Consider the following 23,766-nt stretch of genomic DNA (forward strand, 5'->3'; position numbering starts at 1 on the left):
TCACTATGGGTCCAAAAGCTGAGAGGAAGAAAGATGTGGCAACGTAGCTCTGAGAGGAGGGAAAGAGAAGGAAGAGATTCCAGAGTGAGGGTAAAGAATCCAAAAGACAGGGCACATCAGAGATACGGAGAAAGCATCTGTAACTGCAGGGAAACCCATTTTTAATGTTGGGAGCCACAAAGATCAATGTTTTGTGTCCATAAACATATTCCAGCGCTGAAGATTGAGGAATATTAAGAAAGAATACCACAAACATGATAGAAAACTACAGCAAATACGCAGCAAACACTCATCATGTCTCATTTTAGTTCATGTGGGTTCTTGTTGTTTTGCAAGGGCAGGCCAAACATTAATTATATGCATAACACCTCTAACAAATACAGTCTGATAAAGGTCATAACTCATCATAAATAATTGTGAGATTTTCTATTGGTTTCAAAGTACATGGGATCAGCTAGCAGAGATCAATACCACAAGAGGTCTTACCATTTCCTGAATTTTTACAGGACTCTACCTATATTTTGGGAGCTAATTTTCAACAATTCACAAGGTAGGACAATGCTAATGCTGAAACTGATATTAAACACATTTTCTGAAAAAAAAAACAAAAACAAAAACCAACCAAACAAAAAAAACCAAACCAAAACAAAAAACCAAAACAAAACCCCACACTTTCAGTTTGAGGGAAGCATCTAACCTGGGCTGGCAGCTTATCCCTATTTATAGAATAATTCAATTGTTTAGGTTGGAAAAGACCTTTGACACCATCCAGAAGGTGACTTGGGGACACTAAAAACTTAGAGGTCTAAAAGACACTGTGCACAGAACAGGTAGAGCATGAAGAACTGCAGGCTCCACCTTCCCCTGCTGCCCTCTGCCAATATTCCTCACCCTGAACTTGGCCACCTCAGAAAGCAAAAGCAGGAGTTCATTCTCCAAGTTCCCAACAATCCCTGCTGGCCTCTGTCCTAAGGTTGCTTTCATGGGTTTCCATTTGTACTGTCAAAAAAATCAGTGTGAGGTTTCAAATCCCATTTACTAATGAACTCTTTCATCTTTGTGAATGGGATAAAGGGATTCTTTGTTTGAAAATAAGGATTATTTTTTTCTTGTTGTTCTGATAATTTCTTGCATCCTTTCACAAGCTTTTTCTTTTCAGAAAACATTACAAGACAAAACTGCACCCCAGTTTGAACAAAGAGCCTGACATCTCCAATTTGAAGAGAATTCTTGTATACACTAAATTGCATGCTGCCTGCTGTTCAATTGTTTCACACCTCTTTCTTCTCCCCAAATCACCAGGTGAGATTTAGGAAACTCTCCCCAATGTTTACCAGCTCTATTAAAATCAAGATCTCTAGCAGAAGCTCATCCTGAATAAAGTCAGAAGCCAACAGGAATGAATTGCAGCTAAAGTGATTTTGATAGTGATGATCCCTATAACCCAACTGCTTCTAAGCTTGGCCCTGAGGCAGGATTTTTAAATTAAAAAAAGAAAAGGATACACATACTTTTTAATCTGATTTTTTATTGTCATGCCCTGATTTTTTTTGATAGGCTTTTGCAAAGTCTGGTTGGTTTCTGAGCTGTTGAAACCTGGTGTCATCATCCTTCTCCTTTCTCCCCCCCTCTTGTAAATTTTACAATATCCTAAACCACTGCAGAAGAGGAAAACTACATATTGTAAAACTAGTGAGCGGTGAGATTCACATTACCCTGCACATTCTTGTCCAAGAGACTTCCAGGCAAGGACCTCTGTGAAATGACAATGTTTTGAATAGCTGGTGAGGTAAGATGACTTTTCAAAATCCAGTTTTAATGATTCCCTCCCTTATTTTTGTATTTTTTGGCAAAATGGAGACGAACATTTTCTAAAAGGCAAATTAACCCATTCTGAGTAATCTGAAAGTGAATGCCCTCAAAACAAGGGCCTTAAAAAAGCTGGTACAACCACACAAGTCTACAAAGATTTTCCAGACTCTCACAGACTGATCCTCTCCACAAAACACCCCCCTTTCTTTGTAGAAACTTTACAGACCTGGGCTGCAGAGCCAGGCACTTGTTTTCAGCATGGGCTGAAACCCCCCAGTCGGGAAATATGGTTGGGTAAAGAGAAGCATGTGACTACCTGGAGGGGAGCAACAGTTCTAGTTGGACAGGGACATGCTTGAGGGGTCTTCCCTTTTTAATTTGTAATAAGCAGCAACCTGACCTAACAACATGCTCTCAGCTTTCTCTGGCTGATTGCATTATCACGATCACAACCTTAACACAAAAATGTTCTGCTTTAGATGTCATTCCCAAAGAAGGGAAAAGGTAAGCCCTGAGGAAGTCCTGCTTATGACATTATGGGAAGAGCATCCAGCCTGGAAAACCTGGTGCAGAGTAAGGGAGGTGTTTTCAAGAACCCCAGCAGCATGTTGGTGTACTCACAATCAGATGACCCTGTGTGTGCGTGCAGGTTTGTTGGTGAATGTGGAGAGTGGATGAGGGCCGGGCTCAGAGAAGGAACAGCTTCAAGGTTCAGGCAGGGAAGGCCTGGCTTGGCGCTGCATGCACCCGTCTGAGTAATCTCATTCTCCTCAGACGCCTTCTGGTTTTCAGCTGTCTTGGGTTTCTTCCTGAAAATAAACAAAGAGACCTTTGAAGGGACTGACTGCATATTTGGGAAAAGGCATTTTTAGAATCTGTTAAAGATAACTTTCTTCCCCCACCACCACCTCCCTCTCGCCTCTCTTTTCCCTTACAGGGAAGGAGGCAGAGAAGACTTTCCTCCATACTTCTTGTTTGGAAACAAGCTGCTCCTTGTTTTGACTCTGATGCAATGGCCCTGAGACGGTGTTACAGCAAATAGGGCAAGCACGAAGCTCCTTATTCTGCCCCTACTGATGACATATAAAATGAAACTCATCCCAGTCGTTTAGACAGTCAGAGCGCCGTTTGACAAATATTAACCAATGCTGTAGCATTCTGAATAGAGAGAGTTATACAGAAATATAATAGAATCGCCTGAAAAGCAAACAAATATGCAAGTTTCCGGTTCAAGATGAATCAGTGCAGAGACTTGCTTTGTAGGGAAAAGCACTGAGGCAATTTTGAGATGCACACGTCATCTAAGTAAAACGTTAAGATTTGCAACCTCAAACAACTGTTTGTGAGCACTGAACACATGAGCTCTCAACACCTCCCTCCATCCAGGACCTCCAAGGAATTAAGCCTCAGTGGTACATCAGGCAGGTAGTCAGTCACCACCTTAGCTTCACGGCTGGAGAAGGCGAGGCACCGGGCGAAGTGGCAGGTTTTGAAGCACACAGCGAGCACTCCGAACAGGGCAGCCAGCACCCGTCCCACCGTGACCCCTCCGCTCCGCAGGTGCGGGTGCTCCCTCCGTGCTCCCCGGGCCAGGGAGCGGCACCGCCGGCTCGGGATGCAGCCCGCGGCGGGGCCTGCGCTGCCCGGGCCGGGACGCGCCTGGGGCCCCGCCAACATCGGCCGCCGCATGCCGGGAGGAGAACCGCGCTCTCTCTGGCGGGAGAGCAGCAGGAGCCGGGCAGGCTGGAGCCATGCCGGAGCAACCCGTTATCTCCCGCCGACACCCGAGCAGGGCCGGAGCACCCCGGGAGCACGTCCAGCCTCCCGCCTGCCGGCACAGCCCTTTCCACAGGCCAGGACTCTCGTCATGGAGGGCCAGGGCAGGAGCACCTTCTCCTTGCCCTCCCGCCTCCCCGCCGGGACGGGGTTTGAGGGCCGCGCCGGCCCCTCCATTCCGAGCGCGATGGCGCAGCGCGGACAGCGCCGTTCCCGCGGGGGGCGAGCGGGGCCGGCCGCTTACATAAAGGCCTTACATAAGGGCGGCACGCCCGGCCGGGGGCAGGGCCCGGCCCGCCGCCATTGCGGGACAGCGCCCGCGCCGCCTGCCCTCAGGAGCGGCGCGGGGAAGAAAAACTGCACTTAGAAGGAAGATGTAGCTTAAACGGGCCGGAAGGAAAGAAAACAAACCCTTCCCCGACCCGTCCTCCCGTAAAGCCCCCCTCCAGGAGGTGGTGGCGCGGAAGGGACGCCCTGGAGCGGCCGGGGCTCCGGGGTGCGGCCGGGGAGCTGAGCCCTGCCCGTCAGCCGCGGCCAGCGAGGGGGTCACACTGATAACCCCGCAGCTGCTGGCAGCCCTTGTGCGTCCTGGATTGCCGGGACTATAACTCTCCACGCCACGGGATGGGCAATGGTGTTGCTGCTGTAAACTATAGCTAGTATGTGGGCACATATATTTTAAAGTACGCGGACTGCATAGGTTTTGTTTGTAACAGTCCAAACAGTCCACATGGATCTTTGGCATGGTCCGAACGAACTCTGGCACACCTTCACACAGCTCATTCCCAGATCCCAGGACATTTCCATGTGCGGCCAGCATGCATTGGGGACTGCAGGAAATCTATGCATAAAGAAGTGAATTTTTACAGCATTGCTACCCAAGCAGCTTTCAGATAGCCCATCTTTTTTTTTTTTTTTTTTTTTTTTTTTTTTTTTTTTTTTTTTTTTGCCAGGGAGCAAAGGCTTGGACTCTGCATGCGCAGGGCAAGAAGTTCCTTGCACCCAGGAGCTGAACTGCTGTATCTAAAGTTTGTTTTCAGCTCAGAGTTAGCCCAAGTTACATCCTTGGAATACAGCCTCTGATTCCACGTCTATCCACACACAAAGCTGCCTACCCTGGGCAGGACACTGCTGTTATTTGCAGAGTGGAGGCTTAGTCTGAGTAAACAAGACTTGTCAGTCAACTAGCACAGCCACAGTTCTGTTGTTAAACCAAGCTCTGACTGATGTTTCGTCCTGTGGCTGATCCTGCCTGTGCCTCCCAGGCCCTCAAAACTCATTAGAGGGACAGGCTAAAAAAGACTATAGCAACAGATAGTGACAGCAAGGAGGCTGTGCAAAGCATCCCTTGCTTCTTCCTATCCAAACCTATGTATTTCCTACTTTGCTCCTAAGGCTGACACTGTTACCAAGATGCTCATGTCATCGCTTTTCCACATTGTAATCCTGCAACTCGGTGACTTTTGCTCACTAGGATGGTAAGAATATAGCAGTGGTGCTGACTGGGACTGGAGACAACACCTCTCCACAGCAGTTCATTTCTCTCACTATTCTGACGTGGGCTGCATGTCAATACCACCTGAAAGGAATGCAGGCTTCCACAGGAGGGAAGCTAAGGAATCAGCAAAGTCAGCTAAGGATCTAAAGAAAGGTTTCCATTCCAGAAAAGAAAAATCCTGGGGACACTGTGATCAAAACTACCTATGAAGAAACCCAAAGTTCTCCACCCTGCAGTGTCTAACTACTATTGCCAGCAAAGGCAAAGCCACAGCAGTCCTGCTGTTACTGTAAGTATATTGCTATTCCTTTGTTCTACCATACAGAAAGCTCCTATTGCCATGATCTTCACCTATATATTCTAATTAAATATTCTTACATTCTCTTACATAGTCTACTTGTATTGCTATCTTATAGCAATAAGTCTTCACAGGGAGAATTGTTAAGTATTCAATCAGGTTGTGGCATCTCCATCCTTGGAGATTTTCCAAACTTAATTGAACAAGGCCCTGAATAACCTAATCCAGCTTGGAAGTCAGCTCCGCTCTGAGCAGGGAATTGGACTAGAGACCTCCAGAGGACCCTTCCAACCTAATTTTTTTCCTGATTGCACACTACTTCTATGAACACTTTCGTCAGCAAGCTCTCTAATATATCTCCATGTTCCAAAAGGTAAAAATGGCACACTAAATTTGGAAAACTGTGAATTGTTATAGCTGTGTCAAAAACTCTGAAAGAACAAGGGTAGGAGCAAGAAGGAAACAAGTAATCAATAGTGTTTGTAGAACCTTCCCAAATTACATTTATGTCCCACCTTTGGAGTTCACTGCCAATCCTATGAGATTGCAATAAAGTCATAAAGGTAAGTCTATCTTGCTACTTTAGTTCTTATGATTACGCTCTTCTCTACATACTAATCTTGGAAAAGAGCTGTTTGCTATTTACTTTTTAGTAAGAGCAACAATTGCCCTTTTTGGAATGCAAAAGACTTGGGAATATGCTCTTGGAGCAAGGGGCTCCGTTCTAATCTCTGGCTATCTCCTCCACACATACTTGTGGTGGGTTACAAGTCCTTTCCAATACCAAACCGATTCTTAACATTATCAGAGGGCCATCATCATCCTTGCTCCTTGTGAAGAATGGCAAAAGGGCAATACAGCAAAGAGATGGCACTTTGGTACATGGACTTGAAGCTGGGAACAGAAAAGATACTGACTTCAAAGTCTAGAGGGTCCCGGCAGAATTTATATTTGCTACTGATTTACAAGAGATTTATCCAGTTTATTTCTAAACATCCTACCTACTCTATCACTTTTTATCTTCTATCCTATATCCACATACTTTCCTTTTGTTAGTATTCACTTTCAGCATTCCTTTATATTTATTGTGCTGTTTTTCATTATGCTAATTTATACCACTTAAAATATATTATCTTCTTTCTTCTTTGTATGCGCTCCAGTATGCGCTCCTAACAGTAGCTAACTGCCTCCACTGTCATCCCTGAACAGAACTGTGTGTTATCAGTTCTTACCAGCTCACGTGTAAAGCAAAATGTACAATCACTGCCATAATTTTATTTCTGTTTTCTGTCAGCGTCCTCATTGCACTGAGGCATTTGCTCCATTCCATGTACCTTAACACCTCACTATCATACAGCCAGATCTCAAATGGTGGGCAACTCACAATGATGCAGTGGTTGCAGTGATCTGGGCACTGGCTGTAAACTAGTATTGGCTCATTTCTGTTTCATTTGAAGGCAGAATGAGTAATATTTTGGGTGTCCTAACCTCCAAGCTATCTAGAAACTAATTACTACCTCTGAGCTTTGGAATGCCTTTAAAACCCCTGCCTCACTTCCCCTTTCTTGCTGCCACTCTTGCATACAACTTTCTCTCCTTCAGCCCTCCATTTGCTCTCCACAGTTGATTTCTTTGCGTGTACCTCCCTTGCAACCATTACTTGAGTTTGGAATGAATTTCCCCTGGATGAGTTAACACGTTCTCACAGTGGGGCCAGCAAAGCAGGTCCCTGTCAAAAATAGACAGTGTATGTTGTACTTCTCACACAGCAGCTATAACTAATGCTTGATCCTTCCCTTACAAGGGGAATAACTCTGTCCTGCAGAGACATCAGGTTAGCACTGAACAAATTAGCTCAGGTATAGGAACCAGTGTGGCTGTGCAGAGCCCACAGTAGCATCCTGGCTCTCAGGGGAAGCTATGATAATGTGACTGCATGAGAATAATACTACATAATGAACAATAATGAGGCAGTTTTCAGCCTCTGAATACAGGGAGGGCTGGGTCACCAAGCAGACCTTTGTTTGTTGCATATTAAACAGCACAGAGGGAACATGTCACAGGGTTGCTGGTGTTGTTGTAAGTGCTGCTGCTGGCTGAGTCTGCCCACCCATATTCCAGGCATTATTTCGCCTTTTCACAGCTATGGCATCACCTTATAGTAAGTGCCCTCAGGTCAGAGATGGGTGTAGTGTCCAAGCACTGCACTTAACTCACTGGATCACAGTGTGTTTGTAACCTCAGTAATTCAGAGGCTGTATGTAATTGGAAAAAACCCTCAAACTCCAGCTTTTCAGATCCTAAAAATAAGAGTGTGAAAATAGTTCACGTCTGATTTTATGCAGTATTTTTCCTGAGTGTTCTGCTGCACATTCTTCCTCTGCCTGTGTGCGACTAACACAGCTCCTGATATCAGTGCTTATCACTGCCAGTGTTGTGTCTCTTCCAGACATGACATTGACAATACATATTTAGAAACTGACAATGTAAAGAGAGAGAGATTAGTACAATCACTGAATATAAAAAAACAGGCCTGAAAGAACAAGAACCCACTGAAAGCTGCCCAGAGACCTCACCTCAAGATTCAGGGCACACTGAATGCCAGAGCTGAGGGTGAAGCTTCCCAAGACAAGCTCACTTTAAACCACCTGAGCCATCACAGTTTTCCTACCAGAAGTGTTGTGTCAGTAGTTAGAAGTCCTGCACAGGCTGGCTGCCTGAATATTCACACAGCTTCTCTGATGATTTTGCAGCCACATTGATCTTCACGCCGTTGCAGCTACATGACTGGCAGCTTGTTTAAAATCTCTGATTGCAAGTTTATGTCATACAATGGAAAACACAAACTCCTGAAAACATCGCCATAAAATGTAATATGAAAGAGAAATCCCAGCGGAACACTGCAAAGCAAGAATGGGAGGCACGGAGAATTGACAAGAGAGACCCAATGTTCTAGTGCAATAAAAGCCTGGAAAATTTAATCAACACAGAAAAGTAAAATAAACTCCAAAATCCCTTACAGGAGACTGATTAACATAATTAAATTAAACTCAGAGATTAAGTTAAAGTAAGATTGAAATTTGCTGGGTTCTTGTCAGGCCTGAAGTAAGGTTTATATGGCCTAAAATTTGTCCATTTATTCCGTCTAAACCACAAGTCTCATGAGATTTGGGTCCTGACTACTGAGCTTGCCTGACTTATAACATCAGAGCATCTCAGCTACATTAACACTGTGACAATACTGACAATTACTGAGAATTGATCAAAAGAATTCAAAACTATTATATTTATGGGGGAAAAGTACAAATGGTCATTTGAGAGCATAATAAAACCACAATGCAGTCAGAATTCTCTCAGGCAACTTTACCTATGTAATCCAGCCAAATCTACAAAATCATAATGGCCTTGAGTAATAAGTGTCTCAAGGCCCAGAAAGAACAGTGTAAACTTTTAAAGAGATGCAGTAGATTCCATCTGTATTGCCTGAAACACCAGCGAGAGGAAAGGTGTCTCATTAAAAAGTAGTAAGAATAAAAAAGAAGATAAACACTGCAAAGGCAAACATGGATGAACCAACTCAGACAGCACAAACTAGAGCAATAAGCAGGGAGAACCTGCCAAACTAGAAGATACAAGCAGATCAAACCAACCATTGCTGAACTATGCTGTGAGGCTATGACTTAAATATTTAACAGTTTTTTACTGACATACTTTTTGCCCACATATTTCCTTGCAAATTTCAAAAGCAAAACTTAGTTTACCCTCATCAGTAAGGCTCACAGGTGCTGCAGTTTGTTTTTGTTTTTGTAAGATGTCTTTTTTTTTTTTTTTTTTTTGCTGAACAAGAAGTCTTTTATAAGAGATAAAATATACTTACAGTGGTTTCCAAATGGTATCACTCTTCAGGTAAATTACTCCAAGCCTTGGACCTAGTGCAGACGTTCATTGGGGCAGGGAACAGAGAGAGGCTGTGTCTGTACCAGGAAGAATCAAAAGGAAAGGTCAGGGGGAAATAATAATTATTTACTGAGAGCAAGAAAACTTGCTACAACTCTTAATTGGCATTCTGTGCTGTGAATACAGCTGGCTGCAGACTGGTAGTGCTGGATTCAACCCCTCCTGCCCTGGCTGCTAACGACCACTGAGTCAGCCCCCAGTTACCCCAGTCTGCCCATGCAACCTAATCTGGTGAAGCAAGGAGGACAGGGAGGATTAGCCACCAAGGTGCTATCAGCAGGATTCCTTCTGAGAAGTCACTCACTCCAATGGCACGAGCATGGAGCACTGATGGAGAGCTAGCACAAACTTGGCACTCGACTGCATCTCAGCAGAACAACAAGGCCAGTTGCGTTTTGACCAGCAACAAACACCTCCTCAGGACTGAAAGGCAGAAAAGGAAGGGGAAAATCCTCCTTCATGTCTTTTGCTGTCTTTACATCATAAAAAGCATGGCTCCTAACAAAGCAGAAATTCCTCTTTTCTCTCATCAGTCTCCTGGTCTACGGCAGTGACACCAGGGAAGTAACTTATTGCTAGCCTTGCAGGAAAGGTTCTGCTCAGCAGCACCTTTTTCTCTGAAATCTTCTGAGCTCAAGAGATAGTTGGAACCAATGAACTGAGATGGAAGGGGATCCACTGAGAAAAACCTCAGCTCCAGTATTTATTAGAGGGTGATTTCACCATCCAGATCTAAGGTTTTGGGAGTATTTACATTTTTGGAGGATTTGGATCCCTCTCTAGACTAGGGAGGACTAAGAGAACTTCTCCTTTGCTAGCTTCTTATTATCCTTTGGTGGCTCACTGTGGCTATGTTGGGAGTATGTCTGAAGTTGACATCCAGGGACAGAATTAAATCCTGCTCACTTCACTTAGACAAAGAATTCTTGAGACATCAGCATATTCAGTCTTGTCCACAGTAAAGCCACTGTGGACAGGACTGAAAAAATGATCTTGCCTACTCTGAGCAGACCAGAAAAGCAACTATTTGTTTTATCAAAGAAATCAAGAAGGTGAATGAAAAATGGTAAGAGATGTAATTGTTTTTTCCCAGGTAGCTAATGTCACTGTTTAAGTTGGAATTTATGTCTGAAAATGCAACACAAAAAAACCCCACTGTTTGTGCAGCAGAACACTCCAATGAGCACCAACAGACACAATGAAGGATTTTAGATGACACTGTAATAATATACTTCACAAAATATATATTCAATTTTATGTTCACACATTTTGTAATGATGATGTTTCTTAGTGACTGAGATATATACTAAATTCTGATTTCAACAGGCTACATGAAATCTGGCAGCTACATTTTACAGGGGCTCAAGCAAACATTTTCTTTGATTCCAGTTTTTTAGGTTCTCCCCTCTTGGAGTCTGCTTTGAATTGCAAATTAGGTAAATTCAAACACACACAGAAAAAAATCTACAACTTAGCCTGAACCTCTGAGTTTCACCAGGGCTTGGGAGAGGAACCACATGCATCAGGTTAGTTCAAAAGAATTACATAAAACAGTGACACTTTTGACCAGAACCAAGGACTGAATTTCAAAGGCTCAGCAACGCCTAAGGATTCTGTAGATTTAAGTCCTTGCTAACACTCAGCATGGCTTACTTTCAAGCTCTCCTTTCCACCTCCATGTACACCCCACCTGTTCTGTTAACGCTGACCTTGCTTCTTATGATATCCACTTTCCACACATCAGTCTGTCTTTTATTTGGCTATTGCTCACCTTTTTAAGGAATAAATCCCACGTGCCTTAAAAACTGCCTCATACTTCAGATAATGTGCATTTTTAACTTGTACTAGAAGCAGAAAAATCACAGGATTGGGTCTTTAGTCTTTACTGCAGCAGAACTCCTGCTCACTTCACTCCTAATTTCACACAAGAGAAGCCTAAGAACTGCATGTACTAATCCTGCATATTTTGTCACCTCTCTTTTTGTGTCATTATTGCTCTTCCAATCTCTGGGATCCCAATCCAAGTGGCTCTCTCTTGTAGCACTGCCTAGCACTCAATCTGGCTTCACATCAAGGGTCAGGCAGACAAGTTGTTAGAGATGGGCTGTTGGAAGTCTTCTACAAAATCTGGGCTCAAAAATCTCTGTGAAAGGCAATACTTAAAATATCTTCATTTTTCTCCATGTTTTTTGCTATGGCCTGGGAAGATATCTCTCTTCCCTCCAGTGTGATGAACATAAAGCACTGAGATCCTCAGCAGTTGTTAGGTACTTTTTAAATACATAAAATCAACAAAGCTGATGATACTTCTTAAGACATTGGAATTGCAACAGAGAATGAAATACTTCAAATTTTTGTAAAAGGCTTAATTTAGCTTTGGAAAAATAAGAGGATAAGGATCTTTGACCATAAGAAGATAGGACAAAAAAAGAGACAGGCAGGACAACAGTGGAATGCAATGTGTGACATTGGGTTAAGTAACTTCTCCCCTGTCTATCTGGGCTCTTCTACCCAGAAAAGGAAAGCATTATATTTCTGTTCCATGGGGTACTGTGTGCTTAATTAAGATTTTGGAGGATAAATTTTCTGCATGAATGCATTCCAGAAATGCAGACTTTATTACTTAAATATTTCCACTAATGATAGTAACTTGGGCATTTTATATATGCTCACTTTTATTCCACCTTGCTCTTTCCAAGTTTTATCTGGTAATTTAGAGGGTGTGAGGAACATTAATTGTATCAGTGTTTTTATTAAGGAAGGTCCATTTTATGAGAGTAGTGATGTACTACAGATTGTGATTTAAGGTGTACACTTTAGGTCAGTTTTATACTGACTTCAGTGCAGTTGTAGTGGGCATAAAGTCAGGAGAAAATGTGGTGCTTTATATAATAATGCTCATGATTAATGGGCTCATGGACCATAACTCTGTATTCTGAGGCAATGATCCTCCTTCTCCCTCCTGAAATTTGTGTCTTGACTCTTTCATTTCTTGTTAGCTACCTTTCCAAGACTATTCATTAACCATTGATCTGATGTGGTCTGTCGTATTGTATTACCTAAAACACGCAGAAGCAAGCACTGGCCTGACTCTGCTCTTTACACAACACACCATCATATTTCCTTTACAGATGACTTAAATATTATAAACACCAACTTACTGCTTTTGCTTGGTCCTGAAACTGCCTTTTTCTAGATTAGTTCCCTGCAGGATATTTCTGTCTCTACCCCTGGATGTACTTCTGTCTGCTCAGAGACACCATCAAACACATTCAGTATTTCCTGCTTGTTGGGGATACTCCTATGTCTGACCAGCAAAGGACAATCAGCAAAATAGTTCCTTCTCTTTGCTTGAGACCGGGTTACCGCTATCTTCTGTTACTTTTTTTTTAGTGATTCCGGATCAAGCAGACTCCAGTTTTTAGTTAATTGCTATTTATTTTATTCCTGCAATAGTCTTTTCTCTGATATTGTCAGAATGCTTCCTTCTGCCTTTCCTCTGATCCCTAGTAATGAAAAAATTAAAAGATGAGCTTCTTGTGAGCTTATTTCTGATTACTCTTATTTGCTATGCTGGAACAGTGCTGTCTATCATGAGGCAATGGAAAGTGACTCGTCTCGGAAGTTAGCATGTCTGATCTTAATCCACATATTGTTCAGCTCTCTTGAGTCAGGTGGGTTGAGTTTTAATAGATGCGTTCACAGTCATGATGTAGTTTCAGACTGGGATGTCTAGGCTAAATTCAATTCTTTTTGGTCACTTTTTCTCTCTGAGAGTAGCATTTTGGATTAAATTCTTAAAGCCATAACAAGAAGGAGGAGATAAGAACAGCAGTGTTAGCCATCAACAAACATGATTCAAGAATCAACTTTCTTAATGAAGTGGGTTATCCCAGATATATTTTACTGTTTCTCTGTAAGGAGAAGGTACATTTTCTAACTAGGATTGACTATGGCATTTACACTGTATGAACAAGGTTAGACCATTTGCTACCTATGGGTAGATATCCAACCCCAATGTCTTATCAAGAGATCAAGCTAGACTGAGATATAAAAGCCACCCTCCCAGTAGAGGTCAAAACTTGTGCCAAAAAAGGGACAAAAATTTAGCAACACAGGACATGTTATGAGAAGGCCCATAAACATGGATTTTTTCACAGTAGTCAAAGCTTCATTTCCAAGAGGAAATGGCTCATTTCTGTATTCTCATGGGAATGCTGTATGTCCAGTATAAGTATGGCTTAAAAATTAGAAATTAATTTGTTAATGGATTAGACATTTACAGAAAGACTGTTTAAAGAGGCTGGACTGCTCTAGCCTGGTAAAGGCCAATTTCCCACACGGACATGTTTGCAATAGCACTTGAGAAAAAAATCTCTCCCTGAAGTCCCAGAGGTACTTACTGAAATCCAGAATAGCAATGTAGTTTGTAGGAGAGTCTACATTATGTTCCCACTTTTTGTCTCATGGGCACTCTTATTACTTGTACGCATCAGTTTATTTTTCCTTTCTTTCAGTGCCTTTTATCTGATACTATAGAATTTCACTGCTCTTAAGCTGCAATTCTTAAGTTTGATTTTGGCACTTGCAATAGGCATTTTTGAGGTCTCCTTTTTGTCTGTTGATTCTTCTGATTTTTCTTTCTATTTGCAAGCAGTACTCTCGGTGTAACAGCTAACCATGCCTAAGAGTTCAGGTCAAAAAGGATAATTCTTCTCCTTCTGACTTCCCTTTCCACTTCCCCAGTTGAATCCCCTGCTTCCTGGGGCAGTGGTACAAGGTCTCAGCCCAGAACATTCTCTCTCATTTAAGATCTAACTCTGTCTGCTGCCTATTTTCCTCTAATGAAGATGTCATCATGCTGAGTGTGTTTGGTGTGTAAATTCCACTCCTGCAGGCGTGGCAGGTGCCCAAGCAGAATGTTCTCCAGTCTTGGCTGCCCCTCGCAATGGGCAGAGCAGGATGAAACCATGCTTGGCAATGTTGAGCAACTGTTTGGACTTTGCACACCTGATTTGAAATGAAGATAACTGCTACTTGGAAGAGGAAACTAAATGTCAGTAGTTGGTAGGCCTAATCAGAGCAGGAGCAAGTCACCAAAAGCCCTAATGTAACATTCAGCTAATGGTTTAAATGAATACAAAAATCTGTGATGCCAAACTGAACTGTGGCAGTGTGTCAGACCAATTTTCACATGTGGTAACAAGGAAAAACAGATTGTATGCATACACAGATGTATTCATATAAGTAACCATATATTTATGTGTGCATGTAGAGTTATATACATGACCATTATTTTAAAATTATCTTATTCTGGCAAAATATTGCTGGGTATAAAACACGGAATTCTTTGTATTCGTACTATGGAGCCTTCACAATTGTACCTGAATGGTGAGCGAAACCACATAACTTTCAAAGCAGTTCATTAAAGTGGGCTGTGACTCAGGCAAACAGATAAAGTCTTAATTTTATTGATGTTGGTGTGGAATATGGAGTAAATCATCTGTGCTCAGTGGAACTGCACCTACATAACCTTTCCTGGAAACAGACTGATTTGTGGGTAGTGCTTGTATACTGTGAGTGTTGTTGAATCTTGAGTGCTACTTTTCTACAGATACTTAGTATTAATAGAAACAGTTTGAGGGTATGAACAGCCTCAGGCATTTATGTACTGATGCTGTAGGTTACAAGACGTCAGCATTATGGCATGAAGAAACTCAAAAGGCTCATGGGAGAGGAACAAATAAGAGGTTCAGGTTTTGAAGCCATGAACACTCCAGATGGCCAGTGCAATCAGAATATTGTCTTATCAACAAGAAGGTGGCACTCATGACACCGCCTTGCTACCTTAAACAAGATTCTCACAAAACTAAAGGTATAGTTGTGCTGCAATTAATACCGATGTTTCTGAAACTTAAATATGAATTGCCATCACTGCAATCACAAGAGACGAAGAAAATGTGTAGAAATTAAATTGTTACAGTAATATATCTGCCTAAGCTACTGCTTTGGCTAGATGAGCCAGATTAGCTCATGACAGATGAGCTTCATGAACATTTCATTGCCAAGGAACCCTGTCAAAATATTGGTGATTTCTCCGAATCTGTTCAACATCATGGAGATGTCAAACGAAATCTGAAAGGACATTATTTTTCAGGAAGAACAAAAACAATGAAAGCATATGAAGAAAATGAGCTGAGTTTCTTCCTCCTCCGCTACACGTTGCGTTGGTTTCATTAAATGCTGTCCTTGCAAATACTTTGGCATAAACCCTGGAACACTTTAGTCCCATAGATGCTGGTGAATTGCAGAAAGTACTGAATGTCCTCAAAGAATAGACCTCCCTGTTTCAGTAACCAGGTTTTCAAACAATGTAATTTCACTGAGGTGCAGGGACTTGTATAGTCTCAGCACACAACAATTTAATCAAGATTTGCACAACTGACACTGTGTCTGCCATATCCCTGTCCCTCCTGGTTACAGTGGTACAGCACTTGATGCATCAGTGTCTGGCCACCAAGCTTGTGGTTCCTGTGCTGAAAGATGATCTCAATCACAAGTCAGAAGTACCCTTTCATGAATATGGAACATGATACAAAATGGTAAGTGGTAAAAGTAATTAAATACTGTTTTTTTTTAATGGCTTGTTGCTTACGGAAACTATGAGATACTGTTTACATTAATTAAAGGTAGAATTCCATGTAGGACAGTGGAATAAATTTCAGCTATAAATTTCAGTAGATTTGATCCATTTGTCACAGGACTATCCTCTTCAAGGCAAACTAAGAAATAGAAGTTGCACTGATACATCTGGTTTTCTGTAACACCAACAGCCAGGTTATCAAATAAACAGAAAAAACTGAACACCTTCCCTTCCCACCCCCCCCCCCCCCAAAGACCCTTAGCATCTTCTTGACAGAATTCCTTTTTCTCCCTGAGATTTCATTATGTGACTTGTTTTATAAGGAGATGAAAATGCTTGGACAATTTTTACCTGACTTTACTAGAGGAAGATTTATATTAAAAACCATATTTGCATGGATTCTGAGGGGTAAAGTCTGAGACAAGGAATCCTTTCCTTAAGTTTCAACATTTTTACCACCACTGCCCAAATGCTGAGTTAAACAACTGTGTTACTGTCAGTTATGAAAAAAATTAAAATTATTTCTAATTTTTTTTTGTTGTTTTGGATGTCTGTCTCCGTCTCTGAAGATTTCCCTTGCCAGTCATTCATTAAAGAGTCGGTAACCAACACAGTGAAAAGACTAGGTAAAAAGCACCACAAACGTGTTTTCCCATACCATTCTTCCTGTGTGCTTGCTGCCTCTGGCCTCAAACTGTACAAATGAAAGCTTGTTTGATTTATGTCAAAAACTATATATAAAATATCACATGGGATCCACAGAGAAACCGAGTCACTCTGGGCTTTAGTTTCGTTATCCATTGAGGAATAACTGACTACAGCCTTGGAGTATGTAAAACTGATCAAAGCGCTTGCTTCTTCACAACCAAAGAGAAAACCACTGTAGATTTCTTGTTTCATGCTTCAGTGCCAAAACACAATGAAAAAGTTCTAGATGAGTATGTGAATTATTCTAAAATATTGTTCAGTCAAATCTGATGGTTATGTGCATTTGTGAAACTCATCATTTGAAATGTCAAGTCACTGACAGCAGTGTGTCCTGAGGTGTGATGTATATTTGTGATAATTATTTGCTTTTTAAAGTTATGTATCATCTGCATCAAACCAGGATTTTTCTTAAGTGTGCCTGAAATGCAGAGATGTCAGTGCCAGCTGTGTTATTCAGATCTGGGTTTTAAACACCCTGTGCCAGGAAAACACAGAGTCAGGATATGACTACAATGCCATTTTTAAGGCACTCTGAGTTATTTTTCACTATTCTCTTAAAACTGTACACGGTGTGGCTGATGGAGAATGATTACTAACATTAACAGTAGCTGAAGTGATTTCTGTGCAGTATATGCAGTATGATGCATTAATGAAAATACCATAGAAATAATTGTTATTTTTACTTCAGTATTAGCAAATGATACTCTTGAGATTTATTGTAATTCAGTATTCAGCTCTCTGCTGTGGCTCTTAGAGGCCTCTTCTCTGGTCATTTCAAAACTTTTTTGAATGAAACTGAAGGCAGTTGGCTCTGTTGTTGGATAAGTTCTGCTAACGTAGGAGGGCTGTCTCCTGAGTGCTAAAAAGACCATTTGCAAATCTTCAGCATCTTCTTCCTTGACAGCAGAAGTTACTATCCAGAATGGTTTAGATGATGCCGAAATGAAATTTTGCAGGATATCCACAATCTTCCAAGAAGAGGCATGGTAGGGAATGGCAGTGACTTGAGGGGACCTGATAGCAACTTCCTCACCTTTTATTTTTGGAAAGTGATGCTGTAAATAAGCATCCCACCAGTGTCTGAACTCAACATTTTTTCTGATAAGGAAAGAAATTCTGTGAGGAGGTGATTGAGTTTTTGACTGTAGACAATCTGGCAGCTACCTTACTCCTGCTATATTGTGACAGAAAGTCTTACAAGAAAATGGCCCAGATGAACAAAATTATCAGGGCGCTTGCAGATATTCTGATTTCTGCCACAAACGGCAAGAAGTACCATAGGAGATGGATCAGGAATCTTAGCTGTAGGGGAGCTTAGAGCTATTCTAGTTCAATCAGATTTCACAATTTGCTCTAATGAAGAGCGCTGGCAGAAGTTCAAAGCTACTCCAGGTCTCGACTCTCCCTCCACATTACTATAAAAATGTCTGTAGAAGTGTTAACTGCAGAGGAGCCAAAAGTTGTTTTGGTTCCAGTCTTTCCCAGCAGGAGTAACTGAGAAAATAGAGTAGGAGTGCTAGTTCTGCTCACAGCTCCCTCAGCCTCCTGCAGAACACCAGAGAAGTTGCTGGGAACATGGCAAAGTGTGCCCAAAGCTGTCACCCCTCACAGCTCCTGCAGCCTCAACCATGCCCTGCAAAACACCACCAGTACAGATGTGCCAGCTCAGCAGCTCCAGAACTCTTTGGAATTAGCATCAACCTCCACAGCTGATAATCTGAAGTCTGTTTGCAAGCAGAAGGTATCAGGAGGATGGCTGTGTTCAGCCAGCATTGATTTCTTCAGCCTTTGGTCTGTGTCTGCTTTCTGTCTCATTTGGAGGTGGCTACTGTTACTACAAGCAGCATGAATCACGTCTCTGTTAAAAAACAGAGCTCCAATTGTCTTACATAACTCCTGGTAACTGCATGTCTAATAATAGCAAGCCATTCCCAGGTAGGGATTCTGTGTTCCAGACCCAGACACATTCACATGCACGCACACACACATATTACTATTACTTTCTACACCTCGTTTCTGGGAAGGATTGAGCTTTTCACATGCAGTATGACAGTTCTGAGCTGCAGGACATAGCAACTATTATTTTAAAAATGCCATTTTCACTTACTGCCTTGAGAAGCCAGTCTGGTATGTGCAATTTGCTTCTCAGTCCAAGCAGCGAGAAGGAGTGAAAAAAACCTCCAACAGCTCTGTTTGGTTTTGAGAGAACATTGAATGGTGAAGGTTATGGTTGGATCCTGTCCTGAAAGCTTGAGTCTTTCTAGGTGTTAACTCTCCTTCTGTCTCTTAGAGAATGCCCCCATTTTAATAAAGTACTTCCCATAGTTCTGACAAACCCTTGTTTTTACACCTTTCAGCTTCCCCCTTGGAGAAGTAAATGATAATATGCAACTCCCTCATTACTGCAAGGCTAATAGATAATGCTGCAAATCGATGAGGTCTTCAGATGAAACATCTCTATAAATTGAAAATATTCCTTCTGTAATCCATGAGAGGTCTACAGAAGGAAGGAGTTTCTGAAGATTACTCTGGTGTCACAAAACTCTGAACTTTCATTCAGTAGGAGGTCATTCTTGCATGACTACCTACAATTAAATCATATAACTGAGCACCATCCAGACACTTCCTGAACGCTGATGGGATTGATGTTGGGACCACTGCCCTCAGGAGCCTGTTTGCAAATGGAGTCGTTCTAGACTATTTCACAAGGTTTGCCAAAGAAACCAGTTTCTTCTGACCTCTCATCATCAATCACCATTTCTGGGCATCTACACTTGAATTATATGCTATTACTAACAACATAAGAGCCAGATTTCAGTCATCTCTGAAACCTCTGTATTCTCTCATTTTAAGAGATGTCTTGGAGCCAGGGATTTGGAAAGTCAGTTTCACTTCTGAATTTGTTCAGCTTTGAGAGTTCAGCTTAGGTTCATCTTTTCACACTGCGTGAATAGAACACGTGTGAAGAAACAGCTAAAAACTTGGGTGGTGACATAATAAAAAATGTTCTCCTTCAGCTTTTATTTCTAAATCTATTATCTTAGCTCAGATAATCTCTTGAAAAACATCAAAACTTAGTGGATCAGATGTTCAGACTCTGGTTCTATGCCTGCCTCTGACCAAGGTATGTCATACTGCATGTATGACCAAGATATGTCATACTGCATCTTTGGAGAAATCCTATCTTCTGTTTTCTCCGGATCTATGACAACAACTGACAATTTGGTATTGTTACTACAGATCAGGTGTCTTACTTCTTATGAATCCTTGGATGTACAAATCACCTTATAATAAAGTCAGACCTGAACTAAACCTAGACTGTGTTTGAACTCACAAAGTGACTGGTCTGGCCAACAATTGCACTGGTCTGGCCGACTTTCATGGATGCCTTCCCACTAAGTTAGTGTACAATACTCTTATGACCTCCCACAGATTTCTGTGGGTGCAATGGGGGGGAAAAATTGGACTGATACTTTTTTTTGTCATCAAATAAAAGCCTACAGTTCAGCAGCAATAAGACTACAGTGAAAACTCCAAAGACCCAAGCAAGTGAAAAAAAACCAAATCAAACATGTAACCTACTGAGTCGTAAACTGTAGTTTATCAGTATCATGCAGTCGTGAGCTGACTGTGTTACTGCCGTAGGGTAAGAAGTTCTTACCTTCTCTGTAGGAAGTCAAATTAATTTGCCTTCACTATCTAGTAATCCCTTTGTCAAGCAGTAAGAAATTCAGATACTGGCCCCTCTGTGTTACAATGTATTCTTTGGAAAGTTGAAAGAGAGAAATGAATGGAAACCATAGAACATGCATCAGTTGCTGAACTTGCAGCATTCTTGCTAGAAGAGCAGTATTAATATTTTAATTGCTGATCATAACACTATGTCCCAGATTCCAGCTAAGCATCTGAGAACACAATGGATCTTGTGCAGTCAGGCTATTTTTTTATTAGGACTGAAACTCCTGTAGGAAACAATTTAACTGCTGACCCAGTAAAGGGTTAAACAAAAGTTAGACTCAAGTTTCCAAAGCCATCTGAACTGGCGTCAAGAAGACATGAAACATCTCAGCATCTGGAAAATGGAACTTGCAATTGACTTTTCTGTACCATCTGCTCTCAAGAACATTTTCTGCTTGGGAGTTGCATAAGCAATGGAAAAAAAGCACACAAACAACTTCCTGTACCATGTTTTTGGTCACTTGTAATGACGCATTACAAAGCAAATCAGCTAAATATGCACAACTGTGCCTCAGTCCAGATGACAACATGTATTATATAAGAGCAATGCCTGACAAAAAGACACTTATTTTAAGATATCACAACACAAAGAGCACTCAAGGGGAAATATTCACTACATGTGAGAGTTGGGGGCAAGAGCCAGGCAAAGTTTTGCCTCCATCTCAAAAGGCCAAGAGTGGTTCAGAACAATCAAAAAGCAGACATTTTTTGGTTTACAAAGTAAAATGATGGAACTTGTTGCACCTCCTTCTGTAGAGGGGAATTTAACTTGTAATGAATATAAGCTTTTTGTTGTTATTTAATGTCACTTTAATGCATTCTAGATTCAAAATTATTCTTATCCCAAAAGCTTTCAAAAATATAATTTGTTTAGACTAGCTTTGTTTGTCTATTGGGAAGCCATGGCCTGATTTAATCTTGTATTGTGGCATAAATAAAACAATATCCCTAGGAATTAAGAGCAGTTTAACCAGAATAAAAATATCTACCTCTCCAAATGAGTCCCAAGCCTTTAAAACTGTACATGTATGTATGTATGTATGTATGTATGTATGTATGTATGTATGTGTTGGCCTTTCTCTTTCCAGTGACTGCACTAATGGAATTGGATGGAGACATATGGGGAAATCCAGGTATCTGTGCAAATGCAGGGAACTGCTGAAGAGGGGCTGTAGCCTTGATTGAAGCAGGGTATGCAGCTAAAGGAGATAGTTTGCCTCCACTTAGGGGTGTTTCTGAAACTGACGTCGAGATGAGTTTCCTCACTAATGAACTGACTCAGCTCAGTCATCAGTGTAGATCTGACCTGGTTTGGGCACGGGCACAGGATCACATTACTGTTAAATTAGCAGGAGTTTGTGTTGCTGCAAGAGAGCAGACGATATCTAATCTAGCCTGAAGTCGCAGTGGTGCAGACAGGTGACACCTGATCTGACATCTAGCCTGCCACATAAAGATAATCCATTTGATCTGAAAACATTCAAATCAGTGTGTGAATTTATCCTACATCAACATTTTGTTACACAGCTACAGTGGTTTTGATATGGTTTTATGACTGAGATCCACTATGGAGTCAACCTACAGCTTCAGAAACTGATTTTGCATGGAGACAATCAATTCTCTCCTAAATCTGGGGTGCAAACAGCTCCAGGGAAGCCAAATCCCCCACCTGGGAAGCACATTGTCTTTGTAAAGACTAGTCATGGAAGAATAAAGGAGTTAATTTCTAAATCAGTATCTATTGCTTTCCATGGGCCAAAAGGACTTAGACCACCAAATTTTCTTCCTACCTTCAAAATACAGTGGTTTTATTGTGAATACAGGGTTTTCCTAGATAATGAATCCTGTTGTCTAGAATGTGCACGATGAGATAATTCTCAGGAGACAAGTCTGCCTCCAAGAAAATATCTCAGCCCATGGCAACAAATTCTCAGGTTAATGAAAACTGTTTTAAGATTTCAGCTGAATTAAGGAGGTGCACAGTTCATACAGGTCACCTCTGCATGGGAGGGAACATCAATATGTTTTCTGTATCTACAGTTCATTAACAGCAAAACCTTGTTCGTATCCTCTTTACAACAGCATTCTTCCTTTCCTGCCTAGCCCCCTTCCTGACTCTAATGCCTTACACCTCCATTTATCAGAAGAACACTATATAAAATTTGTTCATAATTGCGTTGGCAAGTCCCCTCTGGTTTTCATGGAAGTTACATCCTCATAAATGAGAGCAGAATTTGGCCCTCTGTCTTTTCAAAAGGAAGACTAACGATCAAATAATTTTCTCACATCTCTGTTTGCACTTTCACAGTCTGGTTACATTGATTTGTGTCTCATAAGTAGACATTTCCTTTGTTGGTTACAAATCAATGTTATAGACCTAGCCTGCCTGCACATTTTTCCCTTCCCTCTTACAGTGAGAAAAACAAAGTGCAGCTTCAATTCCTCTTGCTTTATGAATGTGAACTTCCTTGATGAAGCATGAGAGAAAAGCAGATAAAATTCCATCTCTCCCTCAAAAAAACAGGAAACGTCTGTGCTTAAATTTCTAATTACCAAGATGCTTTATGGCATGCTAAACACCTTTATCATTCCAGTCCTGCCACTGCTTTGTTAACCTAGCTATAATCCTCTCCTTCAGATATCACAAGACTTCCCAGGGCAGCCCACTCTGATATCACAGACAGCTATGACTTCATGGCATGAGTAAGGAAAAAAGAGGCAAAGGTTTTTAGTCTGCAGATGGACTGAGCTGCCACACAAATCTCCAGGAAAGGACAGAAAAGAAAAGGGTTTGCAATCGGTGCCTGAGAAGCAATGAGGTTTTTGACTGCAATGTGAAAATACAACAGTGAAGATAGATGGGTATTTCACTGCAAATGGATACACGTGATAATAGAAAAGGAGTAGTAAGAAACAGAGCCATCAATCATACCAAGTAAAAGAAAGTAAAGGTGTAAATGTGGAACGTATCAGTTTGATTTTCCTTTATTAAAAGTGAAAAAATAAAGTTAAAAAAGAAGAGTCAAAGCAGCTTCAACTCAATCTCATCAATTTTAATGCTATGAAGTTTAGTAAGTGACGGTTCCACCAATTTGATGGAAAACTCGTGACTGCCAAAATGTAAACAGAAATTGTTTAGAGCTGGCAGTAATAATGATGATGGTGATAATACTAATACTAATACTAATACTAATACTAATACTAATACTAATATTAATACTAATACTAATTGAATGTGAGATCAAAAAAGGAAAAGAAAAATTTTACAAATATGAACACAGCTACCACCACCATCAAAGAACATCCTCACAAGTCAAAAGGGAATTCTATTTATTT

The 23,766-nt window shown here is 41.3% G+C and overlaps 1 protein-coding gene and 1 long non-coding RNA gene across 2 annotated transcripts in view; both read right to left on the reverse strand.

Annotated features, from left to right (window-relative positions):
- ZBTB20 (zinc finger and BTB domain containing 20) overlaps nucleotides 1-2,617 on the reverse strand; it is a 28,559-nt gene extending 25,942 nt beyond the window's left edge. Inside the window, exon 1 of the mRNA XM_066340974.1 lies at nucleotides 2,434-2,617. The gene's annotated coding sequence lies outside the window, so the exon portion shown is untranslated. The remainder of the gene's footprint in view (nucleotides 1-2,433) is intronic.
- A 6,643-nt stretch (nucleotides 2,618-9,260) lies between these two features.
- LOC136375449 (uncharacterized) overlaps nucleotides 9,261-23,766 on the reverse strand; it is a 411,577-nt gene continuing 397,071 nt past the window's right edge. The window contains exon 7 of the long non-coding RNA XR_010746077.1: nucleotides 9,261-9,358. This is a non-coding gene — a long non-coding RNA (uncharacterized lncRNA). The remainder of the gene's footprint in view (nucleotides 9,359-23,766) is intronic.

This window comes from Sylvia atricapilla, chromosome 2 (assembly GCF_009819655.1).
Source record: "Sylvia atricapilla isolate bSylAtr1 chromosome 2, bSylAtr1.pri, whole genome shotgun sequence".
NCBI classification, from domain to species: Eukaryota; Metazoa; Chordata; class Aves; order Passeriformes; family Sylviidae; genus Sylvia; species Sylvia atricapilla.